The sequence below is a fragment of the Bos javanicus genome, chromosome 5 (assembly GCF_032452875.1).
Source record: "Bos javanicus breed banteng chromosome 5, ARS-OSU_banteng_1.0, whole genome shotgun sequence".
Lineage (NCBI taxonomy): Eukaryota > Metazoa > Chordata > Mammalia > Artiodactyla > Bovidae > Bos > Bos javanicus.
The window spans coordinates 78349973-78359756 of record NC_083872.1 but is presented as its reverse complement, the minus strand read 5'-3'; positions in this window follow the sequence as shown (position 1 = coordinate 78359756).

The following is a 9784-nucleotide window of genomic DNA, read 5'->3' as shown; positions in this document are numbered from 1 at the left end:
TTTATTAAAAATAAATAAAAGTTTATTAAATTAATAAACTCTGAAGAGTTTTAGGCAAAGAAGTAATATGGTGAAAATTTCCACTTTGGGTAGTTCAGTCTGACAGATGTGGCAGATGGGTTTAGGGAAGACAAGATAAGCATCAGTCATCAGACTAGGGGTATTTTCTAGGTGAGAGGTTACATGGGCTTGAACTCGGATAGGGATGTTAGGTGGAAAGGATTGTTTTAATGATTGCAGAGAGTTAAAAAATTTTAATTTTGACAAAGGATGAACAAACAGATATAGAGAAGTTAAGGATATAAGTGAATGGGGAACAATTAATGCATAAAGGTACTGAAGAAGATGTTTCATACAACCAGGTTCCTATGCATAGCTATCCATAGCTATGACTACTCATTCAATTATTCTTGTGAATGTTTGCAAGGAGGCTCTGGATGGTGGGTTTGTCCCATTTTTTTGGTCTACCCAGCAACAGAACTCCTTGATAAACGATTGGGAGAACTTCTCCAATGAATCTTAGTTGGAGGCAGAGATTACCTTCCACAACAATAGGCCAGATACTAGTACTTTCTCAGTCCATGTTAACTCAAGTACACAGACATGTCACTGGCATGTCTGGCAGTGTTCCTGTTTGACTTTTAATTTTAGGCAGAGTGGTAGAAGAAACAAATATGATGAAATTTCTCTGTAGCATCTGCTGGCTGCTCAGATTTAAGCATGGTCCTCTCAGTTCAGTTCAGTTCAGTCGCTTAGTCATGTCCAACTATTTGAGACCCCATGAATCGCAGCACGCCAGGCCTCCCTGTCCATCACCAACTCCCAGAGTTTACCCAAACTCATGTCCATTGAGTCGGTGATGCCATCCAGCCATCTCATCCTCTGTCATCCCCTTCTCCTCCTGCCCCCAATCCTTCCCAGCATCAGGGTCTTTCCCAATGAGTCAACTCTTCACATGAGGTGGCCAAAGTATTGGAGTTTCAGCTTCAGCATCACTCCTTCCAATGAACACCCAGGACTGATGTCCTTTAGGACCGACTGGTTGGATCTCCTTGCAGTCCAAGGGACTCTCAAGAGTCTTCTCCAACACCACAGTTCAAAAGCATCAATTCTTCAGCGCTCAGCTTTCTTTACAGTCCAACTCTCACATCCATACATGACCACTGGAAAAACCATAGCCTTGACTAGACGGACCTTTGTTGGCAAAGTAATGTCTCTGTTTTTCAATATGCTATCTAGGTTGGTCATAACTTTTCTTCCAAGGAGCAAGCGTCTTTTAATTTCATGGCTGCAGTCACCATCTGCAGTGATTTTGGAGCCCAGAAAAATAAAGTTTGACACTCTTTCCAGTTTCCCCATCTATTTCCCATGAAGCAATAGGACCAGATACCATGATCTTAGTTTTCTGAATGTTGAGCTTTAAGCCAACTTTTCACTCTCCTCCTTCACTTTCATCAAGAGGTTTTTTAATTCCTCTTCACTTTCTGCCATAAGGGTGGTGTCATCTGCATATCTGAGGTTATTGATGTATCTCCTGGCAATTTTGATTCCAGCTTGTGCTTCTTCCAGCCCAGCGTTTCTCATGATGTACTCTGCATACAAGTTAAATGATCAAGGTGACAATATACAGCCTTGGCATACTCCTTTTTCCTATTTGGAACCAGTCTGTTGTTCCATGTCCAGTTCTAACTGTTGCTTCCTGACCTGCATACAGATTTCTCAAGAGGCAGGTCAGGTGGTCTGGTATTCCCATCTCTTTCAGAATTTTCCACAGTTTCTTGTCATCCACACAGTCAAAGGCTTTGGCATAGTCAATAAAGCAGAAATAAATGTTTTTCTGGAACTCTCTTGGATTTTTGATGATCCAGCAAATGTTGGCAATTTGATCTCTGGTTCCTCTGCCTTTTCTAAAACCAGCTTGAACATCTGGAAGTTCACGGTTTACACAGTGGTGAAGCCTGGCTTGGAAAATTTTGAGCATTACTTTACTAGTGCGTGAGATGAGTGCAATTGTGCGGTAGCTTGAGCATTCTTTGGCATTGCCTTTCTTTGGGATTGGAATGAAAACTGACCTTTTCCAGTCCTGTGGCCACTGCTGAATTTTCCAAATTTGCTGGCAGCCCTCCAAATAATTATCTGAGAAAAGTGATATCTGTTGAGTAAACTTTCTATCTGCTTAAATCAGCCAGAATTGACTGCTGTGGCTCACAAGTGGAATGTCAGGTAGGTAGAAACTCATTCCAATGTCCTTTGGAGCCATCACTAGTCACTTGCTGAGAAAATGACTCTTTCCCACTTTGTTCAGGCAGAGGTGCATCTGCTAATCCTATCTTCTGTGTGCTGTGTCTCCTGTCACCTCCAAAACCAGATTGGTATGAGGAAAGAAATCGTATGTGAAAGATAGGCTGTGCTGAGGTGACTGCTGTGTAGTGAGAGGAGCCTGAAGCACGGGGACAGAAAAAATATCTATGCATGCATTTTGTTGTGCTTCAGAGAAAATCTTGTACTTGTTATATACTCTGTGGTACTTAAAAGTTGTGTGATCAGTGTGGAAAAAGAATAGCATGGGCTTAAATGCCCGCCTATGCTAGAGGGGCTGTTTGAATCCAAATTAAGTGGATTATTTGAATATGAAGATCTAGGGCTCAAGTTGGATGAAGCTCTTGGCTGCCTGACACCTGACTCTTACAGACACAGCAGGCATAAGGTTTTGTCATATGCAAAGTCCTTGAATAAACTGATTTCCATGGCTTAAATTTGTTCCAACCCAAATCTATTCTGTTTATAATCAAAGAACCAAGGTGATGGATGCTGGGGCATCTCATGTATACATCAGTTGGAAGAGAGATGCTTGCACATTTATTCCCTGTTTCACATCTTAAATCCCCTTAAATTCAACCTTCCCCAGGAAGGAGTTAGGGGATGTTACAAAGACACAAGTGGAAAGAAATGTGGAAGTGGTAAAAGCATCTGAAACAGAAGTGAGCATACAGTATTGCCTATGAGTCTGACTCCTCTTAGATGCAAACATCAAGATGAGTTTAAACATGAAGTATTTTATTAGAGAAGATGCTAGTGTGAAAGGAAATAGGGAAAGAGTTGAGGAAGACAGAGTGATCAGAAACATCAGACTGATGCAAAACTGACCCAGGAAGCACCTTACACAGTCTGCAGCATAAAAATGATTCAGCCAAGCCTTTGAGGAACCCTTGAGCTAAAAGTAACAATAATCTTTCAATATCACCCAATACCCACATTCAAAGTTCTACTAGTAAATCTTGATTCAAGTTTTTTCAAGGGTCTAAAAAATCTATATTATCGGTTTTCTTGAATTAGGGTACAAAAAAGTCTACTGCTGCTGCTGCTAAGTCGCCTCAGTCGTGTCTAACTCTGTGCGACCCCATAGACGGCAGCCCACCAGGCTCCCCTGTCCCTGGGATTCTCCAGGCAAGAACACTGGAGTGGTTTGCTATTTCCTTCTCCAATGCATGAAAGTGAAAAGTGAAAGTGAAGTTGCTCAGTTGTGTCCGACTCTTCGCGACCTCATGGACTGTAGCCTACCAGGCCCCTCTGTCCATGGGATTTTCCAGGCAAGAGTACTGGAGTGGGATGCCATGTCCTTCTCCAACAAAAAAGTCTATTTATCACATTTGTTGTCTCTTAAAAGTGTTTTGAAACTTTCTTGGGGAAACAAGAAATTTAGACCCAAAGGAAGACTCAAATTCATAAACATAGAATTAGCTGTTTATTATTTTTTAAAAATTAAAAGATTTAAATTTTTTAGCTTTACTGAGGTGTGATTCACTAAGTTGTAAGATATTTAAAATGTACAATGTGATAATTTGATGCATGTATACATTGTAAAAAGAATTTTCCCCATCAAATTAATCAACATATCTGTCACCTCACTTTTTGTGTATAAGAATTCTTACTTTTAAAAATTATAGTTGATTTATAATATTGTGTTAGTTTCAGATGTACAGCAAAGTGATTTAGTTACATGTGTTATATATTTTTCAGACTATTTTCCCCTATAGGTTATTAGAAGATATTAAATGTAGTCCCTGTGTTATACATTAAATCCTTGTTGCTTATCTATTTTAAGTACGGTGGTTTGTATCTATTAATCCCATACTTTTGTTGTTGTTGTTTAGTTTTTCCATGCTGAAGTTTGTAACCATTTTTCACATTAAAAAAAAAAGTTTATCTATTTAGTTTTGGCTGTGCTGGGTCTTGTTGCTGCGCTCTCTGGTGACAATGAGCAGAGGCTGCTCTCTAGTTGTGGTACTTAGGCTTTTCATTGCTGTAGCTCCTCTTGTTGCAGAGCACAGACATGAGTGCTTCCGTAGTTGTGCACAGGCTTAGTTGCCCCCTTGCATGTGGAATCTTCCCAGACCAGCGATCCAACCCATGTCCTCTGCACGGCAGGCAGATTCTTAACCACTGGACCACCAGGGAAGTCCAATCCCATACTTCTAGTTTATCTGCCATCCCCCCACCCACTGCACTAAGGAAAAAAAAGTTCATGCACTCAGGTAGTTCATGCGTGATTACAAACCTTGGTGGATTTTCAGCTCTGTTTACCTAAAATTAAAGCTACAGATGTTATACACCATCCTACTGTTGGTGAACTCAGTTTACTTGTTGCATTAACACCGTAACACTGGACATTATTTTGATGTCCTGTTTTCATAATTCTTTATCAATGCTCCCTACAGTTGCCCCTGAAAGTGCATTTGCTTGACAGTATATATGACCAGTCACATTATTCAACATTTTTCAGTAAAATTAGGTTGCATTCAGTTTCTCACAGTGTCTTTTGACCTATCATAGCCCACCAATTCTTTGTTTGCTTGTTTGTTTTTGGCTGTGCTGGGTCTTTGTTGCTGCGCTTGGGCTTTCTCTAGTTGCTGTGGGGTGAGGTGGGAGCAAGGTTATTCTCTGCTGCTGCTGCTGCTAAGTCACTTCAGTTGTGTCCGACTGTGTGACCCCAGAGATGGCAGCCCACCAGGCTCCCCCGTCCCTGGGATTCTCCAGGCAAGAACACTGGAGTGGGTTACCATTTCCTTCTCCAATACATGAAAGTGAAAAGTGAAAATGAAGTCCCTCAGTCGTGTCCGACTCCTAGAGACCCCATGAACTGCAGCCCACCAGGCTCCTCCGTCCATGGGATTTTCCAGGCAAGAGTACTGGAGTGGGTTGCCACTGCCTTCTCCAGGTTACTTTCTAGCATGTGGAATCTCCCCAGACCACCGATCTGTTCTGTGTCCCCTACACTGGCAAGTGGATTCTTAACCACTGAAACACCAGGGATGTCCCATAGCCCACCGCTCTTAATAAAGAACGCTATTGACTTGATTACAAAGCCAGGTCAGTTGCTCTGCATAACGTACTAAATTCTGGTTTTAACCAAAGATTCATCCTTAACTTTTTCCTCTATTCTCCATGTTTCCTATAGACATTAGGATTGATTGGATTCAGGCTCAAGGGTTTAACTTTGTTTTGTTAAGACTATTTCATGGGTGATGCTGTATACTTCATATTGCCTTGTATTTGAAAGCATGTTATATCTGATTGTTTCACTTCTAGTGGATGCTAAGACTGATCAATGAGTTCAAGTGTTGGCAACTTGATTCCTTTATTGTAGTTTTCCATTTATCTTAATGATTTTATCATATATTGATAACCATAGTTTGAGTCATTTCATTAGGAGTTGCAAGATGTTGACTTTCTAATTCTAGTATGACTCTTACCCAATAGAACTATTAGATTTCCAGGAAGCACTATTAATACTGCAAAAACAATATAAAATCTCAGTTCTTTCGCTTTAGTTAGCAGTTTTAAAAATAATGAGTTGGTGCCCAACAACCTTTAATTATGGCCATGAAGGCTTATATTCTTCCTTTCTCGTTTTATATTTTTCATTCATTTTAATCACTTGGAACAATAGTGTTTTTGAATCATCAAATCATCTCACCTTTGGCCAATGGGAGCCTCCTCAATCTGTCTCATGAGTTTTTTGTTTTTGTTTTTAGATGTGTACCCATTATTAGCCTTTGATAGCTTCTTTGCTTTCTGGTACAACAATCTGTTCCAAGCTCATCTTGTATATTTTCTGCCCCAGAATTGGATTAAGCTTGGTGCCTTTTAGTGAAAATCATATTTAATTGTAGCTATTCTAACTGGGGGTATAGTGGTATTTCATTTTGGATTTAATTTGCATTTCACTGATAGCTAATGATTTTGAACCTCTTTTCGTGTGCTAATTGATCATTCATACATCTTCTTTGGTGAAAGTGTTCAAATCATTCACCCATTTTAAAAACTGGGTTGCATTTTTATTATTAAGTTGCAAGGATTTCTTTTTGAGTTCAGGATGGGGAACACATGTATACCTGTGGTGGATCCATTTTGATATTTGGCAAAACTAATACAATTATGTAAAGTTTAAAAATAAAATAAAAATAAAAAAAATAAATAAAAAATGTATATTCTGAATATAAGTCCTTTGACAAAACATGTATTATGAGTATTTCTCCCAGTCTGTGGCTTGCCATTTAATTTCCTTAATTGTGTCTTTCAAAGAGTAGATGTTTTAATTGATGAAGTCCCACTTATTAATTATTTCTATTATGGTTTCTGCTTTTTTACGTTCTAAGATATCTCTCCCTACTATAAGATTATAAACATTTTTCTCCCTATGTGTTTTAGAAATATTATGAGTTTAGCTATTATCTTAGTTCTATGACCCATTTTGAGTTAACTTTTGTGTATGGTATGAGGGTAAACATTGATGTTTATTTTTTACTGTATGGATATGCTGCTTTCCACTCATTTGTTGAAAAGACTTTTCTTCCCATCATTTTTGAAAATCAGTTCACCACATGTGTATGGGTCTTTGGACTCTCTATTCTGTCCTGTTGCCCCATATATCTACCCTTATGCTAATATAAAATTGTCTTGATTACTCTTGCTTTATGGTAAGTCTTGAAATCAAGTAGTATAAGTCTTTGAACTTTGTTTTTCTTTTTCAAAATTGTTAGGTTCTTTGAATTTTTATATTAATTGTAGTTTGTCAATATCCACAAAAGAGACTCTCAGAATTTTGATTGGAATTGCATTGAGGCTATTGATCAACTTGTGGAGCATGGGCATTTTAATAATATTGGTTGTTCCCATCTATGAACATACATTATGTTCCATTTATTTAGATCTTCTTTAATTTCTCTCAGAAATATTTTATAGTTTTAGTGTACAGGTCTCATAAGTATTTTGTTAACTTTTTTTTTTAATTGGCCACACTCCATGTAGCATGTAGGGTTTTCCCAGACCAGGGATTGAACCTGTGTCCCCTGCATGGGGAGCACAGAGTCTTAACCACTGGACCACCAGGCAAGTCCCTAAAATTTTTTCTAAATAGTTTATGTTTCGGATGTTGCTATAAATGGTATTTTAAATTTCAGTTTCCAGTTGTTCATTGCTAATATATAAAGGTTTGTATCCTGTAACTTTGCCAGATTCACTTATTAGCTTTAGTTACTTTTTGCAGATGAAAAATGATATTTGAAGACTGCAGTCTAGATTTGGGGAACATTCATTGCTATTAATACTTGATTGTCCTTGTTTCTAGGGCTCTTCATTGGATAGCTACAGGAAGAAATTGTGAGTATACACTGATATTTCCAACTCAAATCTCAGATTACTAGGTTTTTACTTCAAACCTTTGATTTAAATGAATTGTATCTCAAGTTGAAAACTCTGTTTCCAAATAATATTAGCATAACTACTTATTTTAGCTTGCAATATGAATATATTTGTACCAATGTATCAATATTAATGTCATTACTAACAATAACAGTGTTGAATGAAGTTCAAGATTTTTTTACAGGTCTTTTATCTTTAGAATATGTATCATTGAGAATGTTCAAATATACTGTGCATATAGTGAATATTCGTTTTGATTTATTTTCAATTTCTGTACCTTGATTTTTAATTTAATTTATTATTATGTGAACATTTTTATTACTACAAAGTTAAAACTAAATAAACACATTCAGATAAGTCTCATTTCCATAACTTCTCCTTCCATCCTATTTCTTCATGGGCAACTATTTTCATCAGCATTTCATTAACTTTTAATTGATGGATTATGCAAATATAAGCAAATATTTTTTGTTTATTTATGCTTACATCTTTGTGATAGACTACTAAAAATGGGAATGTTGGACCAAAAGATAAATACACCTGTAATTTTGTTAGATATTGACAAATTCTGCTTTATAAAGCCTGAACTAGTTTTAATTTCCATCAGAAGTGTATGACAGAGCCTAATTTTCCCACAACCTTGCTAGCAGTATAATGCCAAATTCAGGGGTTTTGCCAAAAGTTGAGAAATGGTATTTCAATATGATTTTAATTTATATTTTATACCATATTTCAAAGATTTTTTAAAAATATTGCTGATGCTACAAAATTTGCCTTTTAACATGTACTGCTGATCCTTGGAAAGGGAAATGGATTTTATTACATGGATTTGACATTAATTATCTTCTGTGTTGAATTCTTGATCAACAATCAATTATATGCTAATTACATATTAATTAATGTAAATTCAGAAACTGGCTATCTACATCATGGATTAGCTAAATCCATATTTCCTCTCTTCCTTCTTCTGTCATATTATCTATAATTATTTTACCAATAATTAATGCTTTTCTCATTAGCTGACTCAGTTCAGTTCAGTCGCTCAGTCGTGTCCGACTCTTTGCGACCCCATGAATCGCAGCACGCCAGGCCTCCCTGTCCATCACCAACTCCCGGAGTTCACTCAAACTCACATCCACCGAGTCAGTGATGCCATCCAGCCATCTCATCCTCTGTCGTCCCCTTGTCCTCCTGCCCCCAACCCCTCCCAGCATCAGAGTCTTTTCCAATGAGTAAACTCTTTGCATGAGGTGGCCAAAGTACTGGAGTTTCAGCTTTAGGATCATTCCTTCCAAAGAACATCCAGGACTGATCTCGTTTAGAATGGACTGGTTGGATCTCCTTGCAGTCCAAGGGACTCTCAAGAGTCTTTTCCAACACCATAGTTCAAAAGCATCAATTCTTTGGTGCTCAGCTTTCTTCACAGTCCAACTTTCACATCCATACATGGCCAATGGAAAAACCATAGCCTTGACTAGACAGATCTTTGTTGGCAAAGTAATGTCTCTACTTTTGAATATGCTATAAAAAAATAATGGAAACTTAACTAAATTAATCAGTTTCACTGTGTACTGATTATTCAACATTACAGTTAGTTAAACTGTAAACTTCCCCCTGCATTTTTTATTTTAATAGTGCATGTTAACTCTACCACCTTGGAAAGCTGAGTGTTGTCTGAAAGACACATGTGCCCTGATAACATATGCTTTAACAGGCTCTCTGGAGAATGGAATAAGAAAGTGGTGGTTTGCTTGAGTGAGTTTACATTTCTGAACTGTTTTTCAGCTCTATTCATAACTGTAATTTAGGTTATCTTGTTAGTAAAGTGAACCATCACTGACAGAGTTTTCAGGCCATATCGGGCAACATGGAGGAAAAATGAAGACCCAGTCACAACTGTTAGAAGTATAGACACCTGCACTGACAGTTTATTATTAATGCCGTATGTCGCTGACTCTCCTGTTCTCGATGTATCCTGATTATCAGTTAAACTGGTAATGCCCACATTTACCAGGGGAATATTGGGCTCTGAAAACCTAACTGGTAAGATGCAAAGGCTGGGGACAAGTGACACGTGTAG